The 26284-nt window shown below is 35.6% G+C and overlaps 1 protein-coding gene and 1 long non-coding RNA gene across 3 annotated transcripts in view; one reads left to right on the top strand and one right to left on the bottom strand.

Moving 5' to 3' along the window:
• Positions 1 to 26284, bottom strand: part of LOC145277591 (uncharacterized) — a 351477-nt gene that overhangs the window by 52249 nt on the left and 272944 nt on the right. The window lies entirely within an intron of this gene.
• Positions 1 to 26284, top strand: part of LOC145277593 (uncharacterized) — a 127198-nt gene that overhangs the window by 2025 nt on the left and 98889 nt on the right. The gene's annotated exons all lie outside the window — the stretch shown is intronic.

The following is a 26284-nucleotide window of genomic DNA, read 5'->3' as shown; positions in this document are numbered from 1 at the left end:
GATACTGATCTTGTGAAAATCCGTCGCCTCTATCGAAAGTTTTAGGCAGACATGCAAACATACATATATACATTTATATATTGGTAGCTCAAATTTTCGACACCAAACCGATTAAAAAGCTTGCCCTATCTCTGAATACCTTCTATGTAAAATTTTCATGTTCAGACCAGAAATTGTCTGAGTAATTTGGTAGAGACCGCAGAGGTAAAACTTTTAAACTTTGATCCCTATTATGACCCCATTAAAATTTATTGTTTTGGGCTCAAATAAAGTTATTAAGTTAGATTCATGTCCAATATCTAAACTTTCAAGTGTTTAGACCCAAAAATGTTCGGAGGAGTTTGGTAGAGTTCTCAAAGGTCAAATCGTTGAACTTTGACCTTTTAATCGCCAAATTTCTGGCCGAAAACCGATCACATCGATTTTCCCAAATCTCAGTGCCCTGTGAATCAAATTTCGAGTCTGTTGCATAGGGAAATGTACACACACAGACAAACACAAAGATACACAAACAGACACACAGACACGTTCACTTTTGTTTCCATTCTACTAGATATACATACATATATAACATAATAGCATGGGTGCCGGGCGTTGCCCGGGTGTTTGGAGGTGTATGCTGAGCAAAAAAAAAAAAAAAAAACGGTAATTTTTTTTAACTTTGACCCCTATTATAACCCCTTAATATTTATTGTTTCGGACTCAAATAAAGTTATTAAGTTAGATTCATGTCCAAGGAACCTGTATCTAAAATTTCAAGTGTTTAGACCCAAAATTGTCAAAGGAGTTTGGTAGAGTTCTCAAAGGTCAAATCGTTGAACTTTGACACCTAAACAGCCAAATTTCTGGCCGAAAATCGATCACATAGATTTTCCCGATTTTCAGTACCCTGTATATCAAATTTTGAGTCTGTAGACTAAAAATTGACAGAGTTATTGCGAAGGGAAATGTACACAGACAGACAGACACACAGACACGTTCACTTTTATAGATATACCAGCATTTCAGCCCGGCGTTGCCAGGGTCTTCAGAGGTGTACGTTTAGCAAAAAAAAAATAAAGCGGTCAATTTTTTTTAAATTTTACCCCTATTATGAACCCTTAACATTTATTGTTCGGGGCTCAAATAAAGTTATTGAGTTAGATCCATGTCCAATAAGCCTATATCTAAACTTTCAAGTGTTTAGACCCAAAATTGTCAGAGGAGTTTGGTAGAGTTTTCAAAGGTCAAATCGTTGAACTTTGACCCATTAATTGCCAAATTTCTGGCCAAAAACTGATCACATCGATCTTCCCAAATCTCAGTACCATGTATATGAAATTTCGAGTCTGTAGACTAAAAATTGACAGAGTTATTGCGTCTCACACACACACACACACACACACACACACGTTCACTTATATAGATAGATAGATAGATAGATAGATAGATAGATAGATAGATAGATAGATAGATAATCTCAATATTGTATCTCTCACTGCACAATTATTTTGCTCTTAATGTAACTATCACTAGGCGTCGCATCCCTATTATGTTACCTAGCATCTTCTCTCCTCTTCTGATGAAAAGCAATAGGCTTCGAAATACCATGGTATAAATTAATCCTACATCCCTAATTGATGTATCACCCTTATTGAATAAATGAATAAATCTGTATACATCAGTATATATTTTTATATTGTCATTTTCTTATTTTATTGACATTCTATATAACCCCCAAAACAATTTGTTGAGCTTTGCATTATCCAGGTAAGTCTCCTCTTAAAGAATCAATCTTATTTTTAATCGTTTAACTCTTATATATATATATATATATATATATATATATATATATATATAGTAATTTATAAAATATATATGGCGATTAAGCTACACTGAATATTCTGCGTTTCATCCAACTATAGGATTCGTCAGGCTTATGCGCGAATTCTGTCGTTGCTTCTTGTTTTTATATATGTTGAGGATTTCTAGTCAGCCAATCAGCTTTCTAGTATCCACCGCGCCCCTTCCTACCAGCCAATGGGCATGCATTTTATCAAACAAATATTAGTGTTGGGACGATTATCATTATCGGCAATCAAAAAATCGAAACTTTTTGGGGTGTCAGTATCAGAATTGTTATCGGAATCGGAAAAAATTGTTCCAGTTTTCTGATGCCAACACGATTCTTTTAATTGCCTTTTTTTTTGTCTTTGTTTAAGACTTAATTTTCCATTTCCGGTATGATTGATAAAATGATAATTAGTGATGTATTTTGAACGACCAGTGAAACTAATATGTTTAGCCCCCCCCCCTCCTAACAAGTGTATTTTTATTTTTCTGAAAAATGGATTCACATACTAGCGCGGGGGGGGGGGCTTTGATATTTTAATTTGTCCAAATTTCCTATATATAATTATAGAGTCATGATTTCAAAAGTAAAAAAAAAAAAGTATTTGGGTGCCGTCAGCTAGAATCAAAACCAAAAGATAAACTGTGGCATTCAAAGCTGGTGACGTTACCATCATACCAATGTGACACACATATGAACTGATTAAAAATAAACTAAGATGAATGTACAAAATGTATGACGATTTTTTCAATTTTGACCCCTTAAAAACTATTTTGACCGCCTAAAGACCTATAAAAGGACAGTCCACAAAAAATCCAATCATTTGAGGCCCCTAGTGCAGCTCTGCAACTTTCAGTTTAGGAAGAGATAGAGTTTGAAAATATGGAGCCAGACAGACACACAGACAGACATAGTGAGTTTTATAAATTAGATTACATGGGTATTTATGGTAATCTGCCCCTTTCCAAATAATAAGAAAAAATTTATAGCTAAATGTGAAAATGTTTTAAAAGAATTGGGATCAGTAATTTTGAACAGAATCAGTAATTGTATTGGAATCGAAAAAAATATTGGAAGCATCCCATCATCGAAATCGGAATCAAGAATCGAAAATATCGGAATCGAAAAAATTTATGCATATTTTCCGATGCCAAAACGATTCTTTTAATTATTTTTTTATTTGATTTTGTTTAAAGCAAAACCTTTCACTACTGGTAGTAATAATATATATAGTGTTTTTAAACTAGGAGTAAAACTAAAATCTATAAATCACTCCCCCCCACACACACACACATGCACAAGTGTGTTTTTATGTTTATGTTTAAGAAAATATGTGCACATTTAACATGTGTTTTCTTATGGTAATCGGGGAAAAATAACAACTTTAATGTTAAATATTTAGAGATTTATAAGCATTGGAATCGGTAATTATATCGGAATCAGAAAAAATAATAGAATCTTCCAATCACTAATATATATATAGAGAGGTTTCTCCCTTATTTCTCTTTCTGTAACCCTTATCTCTTCTCTATATAAATAAAATGAACTCATTTTTTTCCTGTCTGATTTTGATATTAATAGGATTAAAAATCAAGATATTTCATGCAAATATAATATGCACAAATGGCAGAACAATATCTGAGGTGTGTTATAGGCTTATTATTTCTCAAATTCCTCGATAATCTTAGATTTCTATATTTTTCTGCTGAGAAGTCACGGCCAAAATCGGTTAAGATCAATGGAAGTGGTAAAATATTTTCTCTCTAAAAAATTCCTCCTCCCCCTGCCACCACTTAACACCGTTTGGGGATCGTTCACAAGGAACAGTTGAGAAGAGAACACCGGTTTGGCTTCGTAGTTCTTTCATGTGAAGTTATTTAAAATCACTAAACTAAGCTGCAGTGCTCTGTGGCGTAGTGGTTAGTGTGCTGGACAATTCACATTATATTTTCACGTTCGCGCCGACCTACCGTAGTCGTTTTTTTTTTGTTTTTTTTTCCTAAACAACTGGAATGGACTTTTCTTGGTGGCCGAACTGTTAACGTTGCAGATGTTTTTTTGTTTTTTTTTCACACTTTATTTTCCTACTTTTATTCATGACTCCGGGTTTGATCCTTCCTACTTACCTACCATAACATTTTTTGAAACTCCCCCCCCCCCGTCCCGGAAACAAACACTCGGGCAACGCCGGGTACCCCCGCTAGTTGATTTAATAATGTAATAAAATTCCTAGCAAAGTGGAAAATTTCTTAAATATTACAATTGTAAGTACCTTATAATATGTTTCCATTACACCATTTTGAAGTTTAGAAATAAAGTCACTAAAACCATCTATTCGTACTAACATATTCTATTTACATTCTGTAATTACATTGAGCTTCTTAAATAAGGAATGGTATATATTATAAGGAAATAAAATATATTTCCACAGATATATATATATATATGATGATTGCAATGTCTTCTCAGACGAGTGCCACTCCCTTAGACACTTAAAGTCCATGAACCCAAAAATGATTTCCATCGCCACAGGACCATTTTAATAGATAAATGCCTAAGAGAGTATCTATACACAAATGATGTTACAGAGTCTTAGCTTTGTACGACAGCTAAGTCTCTCTCTCAGTTCAAAATGTTGAAATCCAACAACAAGCAAGAGCAAGATAGCCAGCAACAAATTAAACTGCAGACCCGCTTAATGCGGGTACTGGTCTCCCGCTTTATGGTTGTTTATATCAGAGATTTACTTCTCCTAGAAAGGTTGACTTCACCACGACTTACGGGAGCCCTCTCTCTATATATATACACACACACCACATGTATATCTAATTTTATAATAAAAGATTACCAAGAAGGCATTATAAGCATTATGATTTGCAATGCACAATAGGTAAGACTTCAATAGAATTTAATCAACTCTGCAAGATCCGAAGAAAACAAAAAAATCACCTTCAGATCTAAATCAAGATTTTATAACAGCGATGTCCTGTCCACCCTGCCGTATGATAGTGAAACTTGGCATCTCAAAATCAGCCAAAAGAAATTAGATGCTTTTGATTCCAAGTACCTTAGAAAGATTCAAGGACTAAAATGGTGCGATCAAATTACCAACCAAGAAGTCAGAGGTCGCACTATCCAACAGGTGGTAATCATCAATAATCTGCAAATGACCTCTATCTTAAGATTGGTCCCAGAGAGAATGGCAAAGCAAGTGCTCGAATGGACCCCTGATGGAAAAAGAAGGCAAGGAAGATTTAAAATGAACTGACAACATAATCGAAAGATATTTGATTTTTTTTTTTTTTTTTACACAGGAACCACCACTTATCAAGGCCCGAAGGCCACTTGAGGATAAGGGTTCATGAGTATACATTAGTTATTGTGATTATAGTGTAGTAAACATAAGTAGTGGGAATTTTGTAAGTTGGATTACTTAGGGGTTCATCAAGAACTTGTTTACGTTGGACTTGAAGACAATCAGATTGTAGTCAGCTGGAAAGCAGGAATCAGAAGAAAGTTCCGCAGGCATGCAATTCTAAGAAAGAAGCTTTGTGCATGGAATCTGCATTTAGGTTTAGGCACAGATAAAGAGTGTGGGAAATTATTGATAGTGGTTTAAGCTAGACGAGTGTTTTTCATGAAAGTTTTGCGAGGGAGTACCATAGATTGCAATGGGAAATAATTGAAGTGACGCTGTGGATCTGGCTTCAGATTGAAAACGAGGCTAAACTTTGACTGCTTTTTGCGTCGCAAGATGCAGGAGTTTCTAAGCCTAAGTTTAGGTGAGAAATTTTTTTTTTTTAATCTGAATATATTCATAAACATAATCTAATTTTATAAAGTTAGGTATATTTATATATTTGTATAAACACAATTCTCTCATCAATAGATTTAGATTTATGAAAAGTTATGAATTTTAAAACACAGTTACTAGGCGTAAGGAGTCAAAATGTAGGCTATATTTAGTTTTAATTTAGTTTCATGCAAAGAAAGTAAAAAGGGGTGGAAGGCCTTCATGAAACTTCAGATATCTCTTATTTTTGTAAAATTTCAACAGATATGTATTATACACCCATTAAAAATACTCACAAATTTTAGTTTCTTTGGAGGATTTCAAAGGCATTCTAAGGGGACATAATATCGGCACAATCTCCAATTTGAGAATTCAGATATATCAGATTTGCATTGAATTTTTTCCGTAGTCATCATGCGTTAATTAAGCAAGATTCCCCAAATTGCAGTTTCTTCTTAAGACTCCTTAAACTTGAGCTTTAAATTTTAAACATTTTCTCAAATAAAAATCAGGTGAAGTATTTTTATCAAAATTAGCATAAGGATTCTAGACATAAGGTTCAGCATTATTATATTTGGATTTTAATCTTTGTAAAAGGTCATATAAGTGGTGTAAAACTGTTCTGTTCAAGGAATTAATTTTACTTCTGTATATACTTTTTTCTTTCTTTCTTTCTTTTTCTTTTCTTCACCCCCCCCCCCCCGGGTCCCATCACGAGTTAAACGATTGTCAAATGTATTACTAAAAAGAAAAAGTGACAATTCGGGTAAACAATGGATGTTTGATAATGCACGCATGGGGAGGTATGTTCCGGGCCAGTGGTTATGTGTCAGGCTTGGCTGGAGACCATTATGGATGCTTCACAAAGCTGCGGACAAAGGAAAGATGGCCTTATCAATTGACAGAATACAACCAAAATTAATATGTGCTCAAGGGACCCAGACTTCACAAACCCCCAAATCTATCAGATATCAACACCCCCACCTGGAAAATACTCTTTTTAAACAAATCAATGTTAATATATTTTAATCACAAACTTCAGAGAATTCAAATTTAATGAAATGTTCAACAATTTATATTATGACATTTCTGAATTTATGGGATGAGGATTGATTATTCGTATCATTTAGATTCATCAAACAACTGTTCTCATTTTGAGCGTGATTTTCACAACGTTTCAGTTGATGTAACCTCCGACCTTCTTTAGGTGTATCTTGTCAAACTCGGAAATGTTTCTGTTGATCTCGGAAATCCATGACTGGATAGAGGTCCTAAGTAATTCACAATTGTATTATTCAGTCACCCACATTGTGTGCAAGGACCCGTGGTGTAGTGGTTAGAATACTTGGAAAAAAATCAGTTGTAAAAAGTGTTATTTCCTTGAAAGTTGATGGTTCAATCCTCAGTGTGGGCGACCGAAAAATACAATTGCAAATTACTTAGAATCTCAATCCAGTTATGGCTAACGGAACGAAAGCACGCTACCTCTGTGAAGTAAATAAAGGGTTCCGCTCGAAATTCCATCCAAATTCCCGAGTTTGACAGAAACATTACTGAGTTCGACAAGATACATCTGAAGAAACTCGAAGGTTACATCGACGAAAACGTTATGAAAATCACACTCAAGATGAGAATAGTAGTCTGACAAGTCCAAATAATACAAATTTATATTATGTTTCTCTTTTTGTATGGACCTTTGTTATAAAGTGCAACGAACTAAGTTTTATGGTATCTCGTTGATGCTCAGTAAGAAAGTAATAAGGATTAGTATTTAATGCAAAACTGAGCACAAATTTAACTATATTCGATCATCAATTGGCTATAAGTTTTGTCGGTTTTTAACAGGCTAAAAAATTTAGTACATATATATATATGATTTCGTTCGTTTTAGAATTAAAAGCATTTTAAGTTAAAAATGCCATGGTAACGTTTTCTTTATTGTATAATCTATATAATTATATAACTCTGTGGACCTTGTTTGCTTGCTTGCATCTTGTCTTCAACGACCGAGCGATTGATTCCATTTTTTAAAAAAGGGATTGCAGCTGAATATATATATATATATATATATATATATATATATATATATATATATATATATATATATAAAGGCCCCTTTAGTTTTTTAGACACCATGGATACCCACCGTAGGGGTGTCTGTGCATGAAATTTTTGTGGCAGGAGGTGCACAATCTCTAATTACACCTCTCCTGAGTCGACATTGTTAAATACTAGTGGCAAGTGAAGTATATGTACAAGACGACTGGAAACAAATGCCGAGATAAGCAGAGAGCACATACAGCGCATAGAATTCTCAAATGGTCACTCATCTGATACTAACCAGGCTCAACGTTGATTAACTTCGGTGATCTGACAAGAACCATTGTGTCAACACATATGCAGTATATATATATATATATATATATATATATATATATATATATATAGTGATACCTCAGTTGTCAAACGTTTCGGGGGTTGAACAACTCGGTATTCGAAACAAAAGTCGGAAGTCGAATGAAATTTCGGAGTTCAAACCGCCGCCTTCGCTTCGAATGTAAACAAGCAGTAGTGTCCCTCCATTGAACCTTGTAATTCATACTGATCATGATACTTTTTAAGTGTAGTGTAACAACCCAACCCCACTCTGACGACGTCGCCACACGAGTCTGAACTTTGTGACGAGAGTTATATTTAGAATAGCATCATCGCAACCCCTGTGACAGTCTAGATAGTGTCTGAGTTATTTTTAGCACCACAACGTGGCACCAGAACCATGCAATTCGATTGGTCGAACCCATTTTTGCATGGGACGACAAAGGACCGTGAGGTGTTCAAAAATTTTTTTAAAAAAAAGTCAGTAGACTTCAATACGATAAACAAAGCAGACATATCTTAAGACAACAGTAATTAATTGTGCAAAAAAAACAAAAACTGTCGTTCAAATAAACAATTTAGCGTTGTATAAAGACTTTAGAAACAAAGAAAAATGAACATTCTTTTACCAATGGATAAAAAGAAAGAAAAGAGAAATAAAAGCAGTAAAGCGAGTGCAAAACAGAAAACTGTGTGAACGACGGTCGAATTTAAAAAGAAACTGATAGAGGAATTTGAAAGAAGATGCAATGACAGTGCAATTAAATGTATAAAATCCTCAAAGTTTACAGATAAAAAAGGAACTTTTAAACTCTGGAATTAATTAATTCTATTTCAGTTAATTTAAAAGAGGAAATAGCGTTTCGGGTGTCAAATATTTCGGTGTTCAAACAAACATCTGGAACGAATTATGGTCAGTATCGAGGTACCACTCTCTCTCTTTCTCTCTCTCTCTCTCTCTCTCTCTCTCTCTCTCTATATATATATATATATATATATATATATATATATATATATATATATATATATTCATCCTTGTTGGAGACGAATAAAAGTATTATAAAATGTTTATCTATCTATATATCTATTAACGTGAAAATGTGTGTGTATGTGAAGACACTTCTCCACCTATATACTCAACGAATTTTTATCTACAAACTTGAAAATTTAGTATATGAGGTATCCAGACATGTACAAAACTTTATAGTCGGTTTTTATTTGGAAAAAGGGCTACTAAGAGGTCAAAATGGAAAAATTAGTACTTTAGGGGAATCATCAGATTTTTTTTTTCTGTTTGTCAACTGCTCCACGACTGCACATGTGCAAATCGTTCACATTATGTTAAGAATAAGTAGGTTTGAAAACACTTTTTAAGACCGTATCAAGCTGGTCTAATGGTTATCCTACTTGACTCACTGTCTTTAAGTTTTGGTTTCGATCTCAGCTCGTGTATTTTTTCTTTTTATTTGCAAGAAGCGAACTGTTTAGAACACCATAATACTAGCATGCACATGTCTCAGTTTCTTTCCTTTTTTTTTACTTCATTTTTTTCTAAGTTTATTTCCTTTAATAATTACAAGAAACCTTCTCAACCACCGATTGCCATAGCCTAAAAGTACTTATCTCAAGCTCCTAGGGTGAACATTCACAGACAACATGAATTGGAACAAATATATTGAGGCAATTGACAAGGCTACTGCAAGGAAGGTCCGCTCTCTCTCTATTGTGCTAAAAGGCTATTCACACCTGAGAGTATTCTGTATATCTACAAGGTCACTGTTCACCCATGCATGGAGTATTGTTGCCACATCTGGGCTGGTGCATCTGCTACTAGTCTCTCACTCTTAGACAAGGTTCAAAAAAGAGTTGCCAATCTAATAGGTTCTGAACTATCAACTAAACTCTGACTTCTGTCCCATGGCATCTTTGTGCCTGTTTCACAAGTATTTCAATGGCAAATGGGGCTCTGACAAACTCCGAGCATTAATACCCCTTCGACAATAATATCCTCGACAAACACAACAAGCAGCAAAATCCCACCCCTACACTGTAAAAATCCTTGGATGCCGTAAAGTCTTCTACTCTTTTTCTCTTGGATTGGTGCACTTTGGAGTTCCCTCCCAGGCCTCTGCTTCATTGACAGGATTGACATGCAGAAATTCAAATGTAATGTGAATAGACATCTTGTTGCCCAACTCCATAAATAGTATCTCTGCAAATCTGGTCCCAAATAGTAGCCCCTCACAACTAAGTGACCTTGTGCCGTGTTTGAGATGAAACATCAATAAAATTTTTTTTTTTTTTTTTTGTGGAAAACTTTCAAATCAGTTTTCATTTGGAAAAACGGGCTGCTAAGAGATCAAACTTGAAAAATTGGTACGTGTGGGTTGTCAGATTTTTATCTGTTTGTCAACTGTTTCACGACTGCACATGCGCAAATCGTTCACATGACAGCTTCCTTATGTTAAAAATAAGTAGGTTTGAAACATTTATTAAAGGTTGAGGTAAGCTGGCCTAATGGTTATCGTACTTGACTCACTGTCTTTAGAGTATTTTTTTTACTTACAAGAAGTTAACTGTTTAGAAAATCATAATATTAGCATGCACATTTTTTTTTAAATTACATTTTCACCCCAAACAAGGCGCATTGCCACTTTGTTGTAGGGGGCCACTATCAGGGGCATAAGCATCAGGGGTACTGTGTAGGGAGTTGGGCAGCAAGATGTCGGTTCACGTTACACTTGAACTTCTGCATGTCAGTACAATTGGGGAAGCAAGGACCCGGAAGGGAATTCCAAAGTCTAGCTGTTCTGGGAAAGAAACTACTGGAGTTGAAGGCTCTCTTACATCTAGAGATCTCTACTGTGAAGCTGTGGGATTTAGCTGCTTGTCGGGTTTGTCGGGGGTATTTACGTCGAGGGGGTACAAGTGCTTGCAGTTCGTCAGAGCATTCACCGTTAAAGTACTTGTAGAACAGGCAGAGGGATGCAACATTTCGTCGATGGGACAGAGGCTGAAGCTTAGATGACAATTCAGGACCCATCAGGTTGGCGACTCTTTTTTGAACCTTGTCTAGGAGCGAGAGACTAATAGCAGATGTACCAGCCCAAATATGACAACAATACTCCATACATGGGCGAACGATTTCAGTTTCTTTCCGTTTTTTGCTTACTTCATTTTTTGTTTAAAGGAATTTAACGTTACTTTTAACACCGGGCAACGCCAGGTACATCTTCTAGTAAAAAAAAATGACTGTTGCCAGAACAAAAAAAGCCAAAGGAATATGAAAAGGTCAAATCTCCAAGATTCCTCAGAAAGAAGCCAATGCAGACAACCCGAAATATTTAGATCCAACATTTTTTGCTTTTAATAAACTAACAAATCATCGGCTGGCAACGAATGAGTAGGAAACCATTCGGATTATTTTTAGTTTTTTATGTGCTTTAATTACTACTGATTGGTTTATGGAAACCAAATGCGGAATTTCTACTATTTATGTTTAACTTTTATAAGAAACTGAACACTCATCATAAAATTGAATAGTAAGTATATTTACTTACTTCCCACTGAAGCAAAGATAGAAATGGTGTCAGTTTATAGTCGGGAACTCTGTTCCCCTCCCCTCAAAATGGAGCAATATGGATGCTTATAAAAATAATCTGGATCAGACTCACAGATTTTTCTGTGCATTCATTCTTTCGTGGACTATTATCCTCATCTTTATAGTCGTTTTTGTTTCATCACGTTTCAGCCAACACATCCTCTGGCCTTCTTCAGGTGATTAACTGCGACAGGATAGGAATGCTGAGTTTCATAACAGCATCCCTAGTAATTACTGCCTTCCATAGTAGTTGTCGTCTCACCACGTTTTGGCGAACTAACCCTCTACCTCTAGCCTGCTTTGGGTAAGATTGAAACCGCAATTTCAGACAATGCTCACCTGGAACTGTAAGGACTCAACACCTTTATCCACTGCGTCACAGGCAGACAACAACTCTCTCTCTCTCTCTCTCTCTCTCTCTCTCTCTGCTTTAAGAAGGTCCTTATTTTGATAAACTAATATTTTTACTCAACAGAAATCATATTAAATCTGTAACTAAGGTTACTGGGAAAATGCTTAGATCATTCTATCGCTCCAGAAATTACCTGGTTTCCAATGTAATGCTTTACTTATAGTATTGTTTCTTGCTTTGACAATGTTCAAAATCGACTTCAGTAACTTGTGGTACATCATTTCTTCTGTTTTTTACAACAGCTATCTCACAGAAGGAACATTGCTAGCCATTTTCCTATTTCTATTTCCTGAAAAGGTACTAGAGTAACCTGCAATTTCTGTTTCCTCCCTAAAGGCATTCACAGCAAGAACTCGTCTTCTTTCCACAACGAAAAAAACATCCCTTTCTTCCTCCTTGTGTCTAGGATCAGGTGGAATTTCCCTGAAAAGAGTTTCTTTCAAAGAGTTTCCCATCAGTGAGCACGTTACCATGGAACCACTTCCTTCCAGGCTACAGTGTGGTCGTCTTTGTAATTAAAGAAAGGGGTTCTTGTTAGCATTCGTACAAAATTCTAAATTCCGACTGGTTCAATTCGATTCAAAGAACTCGACTCCCTACTATCTCGACTTCAGGGTTTTTTTATAATGTCTTTTTGATGACAAAGCCTCATTGATATGAAAATCAGTGCATATCAAACTACATCCCTCCATAATCTTTAAAGATCATCTCATGATTCTGTGCCCAGTTCAGTACTCACATCAAACACTACTAGCTTCTCAAACACTACTAGACTTTACTAGCTTCTCAAAATTTTCTAGATTTTACTAGTTTTTAAAACATTCTTAGACTTTACTAGCTTCTGAAACACTGCTAGACTTTACTAGCTTCTCAAAATCTTCTAGATTTTACTAGCTTTTAAAACATTCTTAGACCTTACTAGCTTTTAAAACATTCTTAGACTTTACTAGCTTTTCAAATACTGCTAGACTTTACTAGCTTCTCAAACACTGCTAGACTTTACTAGCTTCTCAAACACTGCTAGACTTTACTAGCTTCTCAAACACTGCTAGACTTTACAAGCTTCTCAAATACAAAAAGTCAGTCGAATTGTAATCCTCAATTCTACGAAGATGGTTAAAAAAATCTGATTCGAATCATGTTTCAATCTTTCTATTAGTATCACAAAATACTTATTATAAACCGTCATCATAATTAATCAAATTTTGTTCAGCCTATTTATCATTTTTAATCTTCTCATGATATTCTTCATCATTCAACTGGCAAGGTATCCATCTCACTAATCACTAGTTATGAGTGGCACCATTCCTAAAACTAGTTAATATCTTTGATATTTCAAAATGAGGCAAAATCTATGATGTATTTACTACGTGTAAAATATTGTAACTGACGGGCAAATAAATAAAAAAAATCTTACGTTTTTGAATTTTTGAGATGAGGATTGTTTATTCGCATTATTTGGATTCTTTGGACTATTGTTCTCATCTTGAGTGTCATTTTCACAACATTTCGGTCGATGTAACAATCCGACGTTCTTCACGTGTATCTCCCGTCCAAATTTCTGAGTTCAACAGAAATATTCCCTAGTTTGACAAGATAAATCAGGAGAAGCTCAAAGGTTATATTGACCGAAACGTTGTGAAAATCACACTCAACATGAGAACTGTAGTCCAATGAATCCAAATAATACAGACAGAATCTTTGTTTACATATAAGAAAATCTGAGGCATTCATGCTTAATTGATGTTAAAATCAATAGAATTTATTATATCTATAAAAGTGAGAATGTGTGTGTGAGAGGACAATTCTCAACCTATATACTCAACGAATTTTTGATCTACAAACTTGCAATTTGGTATATAGTGTATTCTAAACTATAACAGATATGAGGGTAAAATGAATGAACACATATCTAAAGAAATTGCTAAACCTCTAGAAGAAGACCTCCAGTCTGTAGTAGAATGGGGCCGTAACTGGTTGGTAATGTTCAATACTTGCTAGACTAAGTTCATTTCCTCTAATAATTACAAGAATCCTTCTCAACCACTGATTGACCTGGCTAATGATACACTGCCTGAAAGTACTTCCCTCAAGCTTCTAGGGTTAACATTTACAGACAACATGAATTGGAACAAATACATTGAAGCAACTGCCAAAGCTACTGCGAGGAAGGTGGACTCTCTTTACCATGCTAAAAGGCTATTAACACCTGAGAGTATCCTGTATATCTACAAAGCCACGGTTTACCCATGCATGGAGTATTGTTGCCACATCTGGGCTGGTGCATCTGCCACTAGTCTCTCGCTCCCAAACATGGTTCAAAAAAGAGTTGCCAATCTAATAGGTTCTAAACTCCAACTTCTGTCCCATTGATGAAACATGGCATCCTTGTGTCTGTTTTACAAGTATTTCAATGGTAAGTGCTCTGATGAACTCCAATCACTAGTATCCCCTCGACGAAAATACGCTTGACAAACATGACAAGCAGCAAAATCCCACCTCTACACTGTAGAGACCCCTAGATGGCATAAAGTCTTCTACTCTAATAGTTTTTTCTCTTGGACTGCTGCACTTTGGAGTTCCCTCCCAGGCCCCTGTTTCCTTGACTGTACTGACATGCAAAAATTCAAATGTCATGTGAACAGACATCTTGCTGCCCAACTCCATAAATAGTATCCCTGCAAATCTGGTTCCAAATAGTAGCCCTCACAACTAAGTGGCCTTGTGCCTTGTTTGGAATGAAATGTAAATAAAAAAATTTAAAACTCAGACATGTGGAAAACTTTCTAATCAGTTTTCATTCGGAAAAAAGGGCTGCTAAGGAGTCAAACTTGAAAAATTCGTACGTGTGGGTTGTCGGATTTTTATCTGTTTGTCAACTGTTTTACAACTTCGCATGTGCGAATCTTTCACATGACAGTTTCCTTATGTTAAGAATAAGTAGGCTTGAACACACTTTTATAAGGTTGAAGCAAGCTGGCCTAATGGTTATCGTACTTGACTCACTGTCTTTAGGTTTTGGTTTTGAGTATTTTTTTCTTACTTACAACAAGTGAACTGTTTAGAAAAACATAATATTCACATGCACATGTCTCAGTTTCTGTATGAAGTAAAATATAATATTTATGCGAATTTTACGACCGGGCAACGCCGGGCGGCATGCTAGTTTTTAATAATTAAATAATTTTTAAATGGGCTGTGGGTGGCATGTGCTTCGCGTTTTCTTGTTATGATTTGATATCTGTGTATATGTGATCAGAGAGAAAGAGGAAAGGGGAGCAAGAGAGAGAGAGAGAGACAGAGAGAGAGAGAGAGAGGGGGGAAGGGGAGAAAACTATTAAGTTATTTGAGGGTAGCACCTTCCAAGGTCAGTCTGAACAACTTGTCTTTAATTCGTACTGAAAACAAACCTAAGAATTGGTCTACAGTTTCAACTTTCCAGATATTAGATATTTTTGAAAAAAAAAAAAAAGAGCCGATTCTTTGTTTATTTATTTATTTATTTATTTATTTATTTATTTATTTATTTAGAGAGAGAGAGAGAGAGAGAGAGAGAGAGAGAGAGAGAGAGAGATGTGAAAAAAAACCCTCACTGTCCAGATGTTTTTTATTTTACATTGTGAACTGCTGTAGTGCTGTACATAGTTTAATTTCTTTATTTCTTTTCAGTGTTAGAAATGAAAATTTGCGCGTTACATTTGAATAGCATGAGTCAGATGCCGAGCAGAGGAAGAAGGAAAAATAGTAGAGGCATCGTTTTTTTTTTATAATTTACTTTTTGCTTTTTAATATAAAGACCCTTCCTCTCCATCAACATCCCGGCCCCTAAAAAGTTTTATAAATTGTCGTTCACCAAACTAACCCTGCGTTCAGAAGCTGGCAACATCATGCAATGACGGTTCTTTGTAAATGTCAGGGGTGAGTGTTAGTGACGAAACGTGGGTAAGGGAAGGGCGTTTTTTTTTTTTTTTTTTTTTTTTTTTAAGAAGACAATCCCTTCCAAAAGTGGGGCTCTCCTTCAAGACCTATATGATGACTTTGGTGGGCGATGGAAATTGACGGTAGAAAAATGCATACGCACTTTTGTGTGACTTATGTGGGTGTAGTGAAAAAGGCACTTATTTTTTTTATTTATTTTTTTAATGTTTTTTTTTGGGGGGGGGGGGTTGGCGACAAACAAATGCCAGTTAAGAAGCGAACAAGATATACTAAATATGCCAAGGAGCACAAATGGTTTCATTTCAGCCTATAAAAGTATTATTACCGACAGCATCTATCTATCTATCTATTTACCTATCTATCTATCAATCTATCTATCTATCAGAGAGACCCGACGTTGACCGGGATTGAATGAGAATCAACGAATGTTTCACCGTCCCATATTCTATTGCCATTGAAATCGGTGAAAACACCCATTTTTCAATCAAATCGATTAAATGCCTGCTCTAGTTGGGGACCCACCGTGTTGTGCCGGGAGGAAACTTCATGTACCTCCCCGCATTGACTTAGTCCACAATACATTGTAGCTTTTTTTTTTTTTTTACATCGGGGGGGGGCACAACTTATCAAGGCCCGAAGGCTACTCAGGGATAAGGGTTATTGCGTGTACAGTAATCAATGAGATAGTATTGTAGTAATCATTAGTATTGGGGGTTTCGATAAAGTGTCTTACTTAAGGGGGCGGTTTGTCAGGAGTTTATTTATATTGGACTTGAAGACGTCCAAATTGTAGTCAGGTGGGAAACAGGCAAGCGGCAGAGAGTTCCACTGGCGTGCAGTTCTAAGAAAGAAGCTTTGCTCATGTAATCTACGTTTGGATTTAGGCACAGATAAAGAGTGGGGAAAATTATTGACAGTAGTTTCAGCCAGACGGGTGTTTCTCGTGAAAGATTGGCGAGGGGGGACGAGGGATTGGAGCTCAGATGAGCACCTGCCATGGAAATAACGATAAAACAAAGACAGGCTCGCAACGTCTCTTCTGTGGGAGAGAGGTTGCAGGAAAGAGAAAAGGGCATCCCCCACAAAACCACAAAGTCTATTTTGTACTGTGTCAAGGCAGGATAGGCTGTTTTTAGCAGTTCCTGGCCAGATGTGGCAGCAGTACTCCATCCTTGGACGTACTTGGCTTTTATACAGATAGAGAATTGCATTAGTGGTGATAAGCGTAGAAGGATTCCACCATTTTCCCAGCGTCCTGGCAACAGATTTAATGTACGTGTTCCATTTCAGATCAGGAGTAAAGGTCAACCCCAGAAGCTTGTCAAAACATGGAGCCTCCCCTAGTTTACATTGCACTGTAGAGAACCTACAGTTGATTTTTATAAAATTATTTTTACAAATAATGACTTGAAATAAAGTTTAAAATGCAAAAAATTAAGTACCATGCTTATTATGCTCTAAACAGAAACATTAATTTCGAACGCACCTTTGTCTTATCAAAGAACCTACTGTTGATTATATAAAATTATTTTTATATATAATGGCTTGCATTAAAGTTTAAAATGCAAATGTCAAGTATTATGATTCAATTGGGTTCTAAACAAAAACATTTATTTCAAATGTGCCCCTGTCATATCAAAGAACCTACTATTGATTTAATATGCCGGGCCTTTATACTTGTGTGATGATAATGGTTTGCCTTTAAGTTTAAAATGAAAAAGTCAAGTATCATGGTTCAGTTGTTCTCTAAACAAAAACATTCATTTCGAATCCGGCCCTGTTATATCAAAGAACCTACTATTGATTTCATATGCTGAGCCTTTCTGCTTGTGTAGTAATAACACTTCTCAAATGCACTTGTGATGTTAGGCTGTATAATGCGTTAACTTTAGTCAAAATCATCTGTTTTTTTTATTGGATTTTTTTTTGCTTATCTATTAGCGATATTTATTAGACATTCCGATACAAAACCTATCTAAGAACACTGCCAGGCACATAATGTACCTTTGTTTGTGTAAAATTTTTTAAAAATCTGTTCAGCCATGTAGGAGTCCATAGGGAATCAACAAAAACACACAGACAAAGTTCCTTTTATAAAATAGTAGTGTAGATCTATCTATCTATTTATCTATCTACTAAAACTTTGTGGGTTTTTGTTTTCATTTGCCTTTACTCATTAGATGTCATCCATTAAAATAGAAGCTAGAACAAGGTGCAGCACATATGACGCAATCCATTAAAATAGCAATACGGATAATCGTCACAAAATGATGACGTCATCATTTTGTTAATAAAAAATGTATAAATGCATACGATTCTCATTACTTGTTTAATATTATTAGACTGAGCTAGTTTTCGAGGGAATCGGACAAATGTATATGATTATGCTATAAAGCCTTCCATAAAGCAAAATGATTTTCAGTTTAAAATACTTTTAATGATTAATATTCCTCTCCATGAGTAAATTTTCCACAAGTTTCTCAAAACTCTTCAAGTTAAATCATCCGTCCTGAAATATCCGACTTCTGAACTTGGACATGAAGCCAAGGTAACAAAATGGCGCTTTATAATTCAGTATGATACCAGCAATCAAAAACGTTTTGTTTAGATTAAATTTTTCACTTTTAAAAAAAAAAGTTTCCTACCATTTTATTTTTGCTGTCGATGGAGCCTCCTATCAGATACCAGACATTCACCTACTTTCACAGACGTTCCCACCGAGAGATCTTTTATGATTCTAACTGTTCCTTTCAGTGCAATTGTTTGTATCACTCTTGTACTTGATTCACCGGGTATATTTGCCAGGTAATTTTTGAAAAAATTTTTCACGAGTCTAGTTACTCCTCTAATTACTGAAATGAGGGAGATCTTCCTAAGATTCCAATTTCTTTTCATGTCATACATAAAATTTTGGTATTTTGTTTTCTTTTCCCTCTTACCTGTGTTTAACCCAGCATCACTGGAGAGGTTGACTTCTGCTAAGGTTGCTTCTTTCTCCTTCTTGTCCCATATCACTACCTCAGCTCCATTTAATAGCTCTATTATCTAGGTACGTAGTTGAATGAATTGCATAGTCATACTGGATGGTGTATGACTTATTTCCAACTGTTCTTTCTGGTAAACATGTATTTATATATATATATATATATATATATATATATATATATATACTTCTGTGAAAATATACTTTATTTCCTTATAATATGTACTAATCCCTATTTAAGAAGCTCAATGTAATTACAGAACAACATAATGAATGAATGACAAAAGTCTATATTCCAAAGTTCCTGATGTTGACCATCTTACAATTTATTCCTTTAATTCAGTTGACATTTACAATTTTTGACAGTATCTGTTTCATAGCACAAAATCAATCACTTAATTATTATATCAATCAGTGAATCTATTTTGCTCTTAACTCATCAGAAGAAATAGCAACAATCAATCCATCAAAAGGAAAATAAGTGCGTTTTGACATGATTAAAAACGCATTTTATTCATTTTTCTACATGGTCATCATCATTCTCAATACACTTTTGCCAGGAATTAAATGACGCATCTCTGCTTCTGATGCACGTCCAAGGCAGGGGTTGTTTTCTTAGAGTCGTACATCGTCAATATCTGCCACAGAAAGATGAAAATTTCAGGTCACGAATGTATACTATTAGTTATGAGTTGAATTAAAAAAATAGGAAGCCTTACTTTTTGAGCGATCCTGATAAAATACTTTTACACTAACCCTAACAAAGACACATATACAAACACTGCCTACGTAGTTTATTGAACTTACACATTGTCACAAGCAATCTCACCTGGCGACAGCCGAAATAAACATATCTACTGAACTTCTTTCATAGATTAAATTGTATTTCTCTTCCCTTGGAATATTTTAAGATATTCTTAACTCCCTTTCATTACGAGCACTTTATTTTTGGTTGATTTAATAATGTGTCAATAAATATTGATATATAAATATAAACTTTGTCATTCTTTTTTTCTTTTCTCTATACAAATCTTAGTTGAAAAAAAATCAGGGGGAGGGGTAGATTTTCTTCAAATGAATTCGTTTAATCGTTATTTTTTTTTTTTTTTAACTTACAAACATCCTCCTTCCCCTTGAATATTATTGTAAAAAATCTTCTTAGGCGGCACAGTTACTAAAATGAACCCGATTTTAATGCGCATTTTAAAATAATGTACCCATCAACAGTTATTCAAGTAACGTTTTATTTGGACAAAATGCAGACGTAAGTACAAAATCATACGTAAAAGAGCTTTTTTTGCTGTTGTTGCAAAACTAAACATTGTTTTTGTTTGTTTTAATAGCGTTATATATAAATTCTAACCTTTTGTAGAAATAATAGAAAGGTTATTTTCAAGAAAAACAGACTTTCACTCTATGTGTTTTTAACATATAATTTTGGCAGTCGATGCCTCCATTTAGTTTCAAAAGGCAGTAGATACCCCTGTAAGTGTAGATGCGCATGTAATTGTGAGGCAAGAGTTGTGCAATCTCTAACCACACATCTCCTGAATCAGCATTGCTTGAGTCCAGTAGCAAGAAGGCCAGGACGACTGGAAATAATACTGGAATAAGTGGAGAGCACATACCGCACCTGGAATTCTCAAATGATCACCGAATTTTGTACTGACCAGGTTCAACGTTGCTTAACTTCGGTGCTTCAATGAGAACCGGTGTGTCAACATGATCATGCTGTATATTATTTTGGTAGTACAGAAATGTAAAACAAATTGGAAAGATTTCATCATATATGGGATGGTGCATCTGCTACTAGTCTCTCACTCCTAGACAGAGTTAATAAGAGAGTCGCCAACCTGATAGGTCCTGAACCGTCAGCTAGGCTTCAGCCTCTGTCTCATCGACGTAATGTTGTATCTGTCTGCCTGTTCTATAAGTATTTTAATGGTGAATGCTCTGACGAACTACAAGCACTTGTACCTCCTCGACGTGAACACCCCCGACAAACCCGACAAGCAGCAAAATCCCACCCCTACACAGAGATCTCTAAATGTAAGAAGACCTTCTACTCCAATAGTTTCTTCCCCAGAACTGCTAGACTTTGGAACTCCCTTCCGAGATTCTGCTTTCCCAACTGTACTGACATGCAGAAGTTCCAGTGTAATGTGAACAAACATCTTGCTGCTCATCTCCCTCCATAGTAGCCCTGCAATTTATATCCCCGATAGTAGCCCCCAAATCAAAGTGGTACTGTGTCTTGTTTGGGGTGAAAATGTAATTAAAATGTCAAAATATGTTTGTTGTTAGTAGTCACAATTGGAGAAATAAACTTTCAGGTTGACCTAAGAAAATAACAGTTGAAAAGGTTTGGCTAACCTACTTGAGTTATATAATCATGTAGACACCCCTGTTCTCGCCAGATCACTAAAGTTAAGCAACATTGAGGCTGACCAGTACCAGACGGGTAAGCATTTGGGAAGACTAGGTACTGTATGTAGAATGCCAAGTTGGTATCTAGGGGCACGTTTAATTCACAGCGGAGAAACACCCCCAGATAAAGACGAAAAGCAACAGAAAACGACCATCTTTATTTATCTTCCTGAGATTACCATGGCTCTACAATTTGGAAATCCATTGAATTAAAGAAAAAAAAAAATTCTGTTAATTAAAACAGAAGTGTTATTATGGATTCAAGGGAAACACAATACAAAATTTTTTAAATTCTGTGTATCTGGTGAAAACCAAAGTTACACCTTATGATATAATTCTCCCATGTATTACCTGCTCCTGTAATATAGTCATTACGTGTCAACATTCAAGACACACACGTTTTATGCAGACAGTCGCAAAAAAACAAAGACAAGGAAAAAATTCGACTCACTTTTTTTTTCATTTGAAACAACAAACATTTATTTACAGGTACTTTCAGAATAACGCTTTGTCTCTTGTTCAAAAGTTTTCTTGTACTCCAATGTGCTTAACAAAACTCTGCCATGTCAAACACATGGTACACTGTCATTGTCCAGCCATGTTTAAGACATGTCTTTCTCTGTTTCTCTTGGGTTACAAGTGTAGCATCTCTATTTCTGTCTTTCTTGCTGTGACATCATCTTACACACGGTTTAGTCATTTGCATACAGCTGCTAGTCTATGTGCATCCGCACTCTGTTACACTCCTTTCTGAAACAGCAAAGAGCAGATTGCATATCATCTCCTGGTTTGGTAGAGGCAATAGGGTTCTCACCTGTCTATTATAACAGTCTAATCTGTGAGGGAATACCAGCAGAACCAACCAGACTATTTTTACAGCTGGACCAGAACAGGCATTGATGGCGTACTTGTGCCAAACATTGTGGTGAGGTAGGGTGTTAGGCTAGCTAATTGATTTTATAATTTCGTGTGATTTTTATTTCCTTGAATAATACCTTCAGTTCGTTATATGTAAAGTATCTCTTAAGTCTAAGATTCCATTCTCACGGACGCTTTTCCCACAGCTATGCCACATGACGTGATTTTTTTCTTTTTTGATGGACACTTCTCTTTAGTTATCTCCATATTTGTCCAGTAATATTTCTTCTGAGCTTTTGTGTTTTGGGTTGATCTATTTTACAGCATATCAACCTTTTTTTGTTTGTTTTGTTTTGATGAATTTTGTGACATTTTATTTCTTCTATACAAATTAATTAAACACAAATTGTCATTACAGTTAAGAATTTTTGAAATGAGGTATGAATGCTTGTAATATTTGAAATAATCAAACAATTGTTCTCATCTTGCATGTTATCTACACAATGTTTTGGCCGATGTAACTTTCGACCTTAGTCGACGGTGTTAAAGGCGTCATATTTCTTTTTTACTTGCTTTCCTCATCCTCTTTTTTTTTTTTATTTCATATCAGTCATAATGATAACATATCAAAAAAAAAAACTACATTTGGTTAAAAAAAAAAAATGGATAACACGAGACACACATGATTAATCATACTGAAACCAGCAACCTCTTAGTTTCGAAAATGCTATGTTTCTAAGAACTTACAATTGGTTAATTAAAATTTAAATCATAATAAGTTAGAAATAATGCTCTAAGAATTTCCTGATAATTTAATTATCTTCATATAATTCATGTAATTTACTTCGAATTAGAGCTCTCTCTCACATTAAACTAAATATCCCCAAGTTAGATCACTCTAACCCAACAATTCTTCCGCGGGTTCCTAATCTAAAATAGATTTCAAGAATACATGAACTGCTACCTTTATATATCTTTATGAATTATCGAAGTTGATCTTTGAGAGTTTATGCTCTAGATATATCTAAGGCTTTTGACAGGGTATGGCATGAGGGTCTTCTCAAGAAAATCAGATCATACGGCATCACTGGAAGAATACATAACATAATTAGATCCTTCTTAGATAAGAGAAAAATCCAGGTTGTCCTTGACGGTCGTACATTTAAACAATATGATATAAATGCGGGAGTGCCTCAGGGGTCTATCCTTGGACCTCTGTTATTCCTAATATTCATAAATGACCTCCCTGACAAAATTGTCTATGAGATGAGTATATATGCTGACGACACCACGCTCTATAACAAACACGACAGGAAAACAATGAACACATATCTAAAGAAATGACAGAAACACTAGAGAATGACCTCTGATCCGTTGTGGAATGGGGACAAAAATGGATGGTCACCTTCAATGCTGCCAAGACTAAACTTGTTTCCTTCAATAATTACAAGAAACCTTCTCTACCACCAATAGCAATGGCCAATGACTTTTTATCTGAAAGTACATCTTTTAAACTCCTCAGCCTAATGTTCACAGGAAACATGAGTTGGAACAATTACATTGAGAACATTGCCAGGACTGCTGCAAGGAAGGTGGGTTCTCTCTACTGCGCTAGAAAGCTATTAACGCCTGAAAGTATCCTATATCTCTATGAGGCCACCATTCGCCCATGTATGGAGTATTGTTGTCATATTTGGGCTGGTGCATCTGCCACTAGTCTCTCACTCCTAGACAAGGTTCAAAAGAGAGTCACCAATCTGATCGGTCCTGAACTGTCATCTAAGCTTCAGCCTCTGTCACATCGACAAAATGTTGCATCCCTCTGCCTGTTCTACAAGTACTTTAACGGTGAATGCTCTGATGAACTGCAAGCACTTGTGCGCCCTAAACGTAAATACCCCCGACAAACCCGACAAGCAGCTAAATCCCACCCCTTCACAGTAGAGATCCCTAGATGTAAGAGAGCCTTCTACTACAGTAGTTTCTTCACCAGAATCGCTAGACTTTGGAATTCCCTTCCGGGTCCCTTCTTCCACGACTGTACTGACATGCAGAAGTTCAAGTGTAACGTGAACCGATATCTTGCTGCCCAACTTCCTACACAGTACCCCTGATGCTTATGTCCCCGATAGTAGCCCCTTACAACAAAGTGGCAATGTGCCTTGTTTGGGGTGAAAATGCAATAAAAAAAACAAAGAAATAAATTTGTACAAATTGGTTTTGATAAATACTTAGGTCACCTGTATTGTGATTCTAACATTTGCAAATGATCATTTTATTCCATAGATACCTCTTTACATACTATGCCGCCATATCATCAAGTACAAAAGAAAATACCGAGGAAAAGATGGTCACCTCATAATTGTAGAACACTTCATCATATCTAAGCATGTTTTAAAAAATGGATGCGGCAAAAACTCTTCAACATTTGTTTCCTCAAGCTACCGTTCTTTAGCAATAAGATTTCTACAGCTTTCTGGTAATATCATACGCAGAGAGGACCTAAAAATACAACTGGTATTTACTGGACCATCACTATGTAGACAAATATTTAAAAACAAAACTATTGCTACTAACAACGAGCTTGGCAGTTTGACGAATAGATCTGCAAGACCTACGGGTATATGCTTTTGAACAAGTTTGGTACAAGATTTGCTTTATAAACTTACTAGTAATAAATAGGACTATGACAACAGCATATGCTTTTCATTGTTTTGACTCTCGAGTATATATCCGACACAGTTAGACACAGTTAATCAACCGATAACCACATCACTCTATATAAAAGCATATAAGATATCAACGGATATACACTCAAGATTGGTTGGTTGGTTGTTTTTGTTTTATGACATAACCCTTTTCAGGTTATTTAATGCCGAATCCAGTGATTTTGAAGACTAAGTTTTTAATAGAATATGTTTAGATTATTTTTCAAGTCGGTTTCTATTCAACCCATAGTTGGGACCTTAACAGGTACTACCACTCCGGATCAGAGTTGACCTGGGAACAATGGCAATAAAGCTGGGGCTTCACCATCGGATATAGTTCAAGGTCATATCCAGGATCACACACTCGAGAATCAAAACAATTAAGAGAATATGCTGTTGTCCTAGCCTTAATCATAAAACATATCGAAATATCTATGATAGAGGACAGAACAGATACTACGCTTTGAAAAATCTATTTATTTATGAAAATTTTACAAAAGTCAGGAATAATTAGGCACAATGCCATTCAAAATTGTGGGGAGGAGGTCTATGGTCATTCTTGTCATTGTACCTAAAATATTAGAAGATTTTCCTAGCCAAAATCCTTAATCACCATAATACCACATTCACTCTAAGGATCATCCAACTTAAGAATTCGATTTTTTTGTTTAATCGAACACACTGGAAAAAGTAGGTTATCATTTCCCTTTTCCATTCTAATTTCATTCCGTAATGAACACACAAGAAACAATTAAAACCTTGTAATGTTAATGTAAGTAATTTTGACTCTTTAGTCGCCCCGGACAAGGCGGATTGCCACTTGGACGCAAGGGACTACTATTTCGGATTTTGGGAACGCTATGTAGAAAGGTGGGCAGTGAGATGTCTGTTCACACTTTATTTAAAACTAGCATTTCAGCCTGGAGTTGCCCGGGTGTTTGGCGGTGTATGTTGAGCAAAATAAAAAAAAACGGTCAATTTTTTTAACTTTGACCCTTATTATGACCACTTAACATTTATCCAGTTATTAAGTTAGATCCATGTCCAAGGAACCTATATCTAAAATTTCAAGTGTTTAGACTCAAAATTGTCGGAGGAGTTTGGTAGAGTTCTCAAAGCTCAAATCGTTAAATTTTGACCTCTTATCACAAAGATTTCCCCAAATATCAGTACCCTGTATATCAAATTTCGAGCCTGTAGACTTAAAATTGACAGAGTTATTACGTAGGAAAGTGTACACACACACACGCACACACACACACACACGTTCACTTTTATATATATACTAATATACTAGCATTTCAGCCCGGCGTTACCCGGGTGTTTGGAAATTTATCTTGAGCAAAAGAAACAAAA

This window comes from Euprymna scolopes, chromosome 6, assembly GCF_053919585.1.
Source record: "Euprymna scolopes isolate OS-2025 chromosome 6, ASM5391958v1, whole genome shotgun sequence".
Taxonomy (NCBI): domain Eukaryota; kingdom Metazoa; phylum Mollusca; class Cephalopoda; order Sepiida; family Sepiolidae; genus Euprymna; species Euprymna scolopes.
The sequence above is the reverse complement of the archived record's forward strand: the minus strand, read 5'-3'. Positions and strand labels throughout refer to the sequence as shown.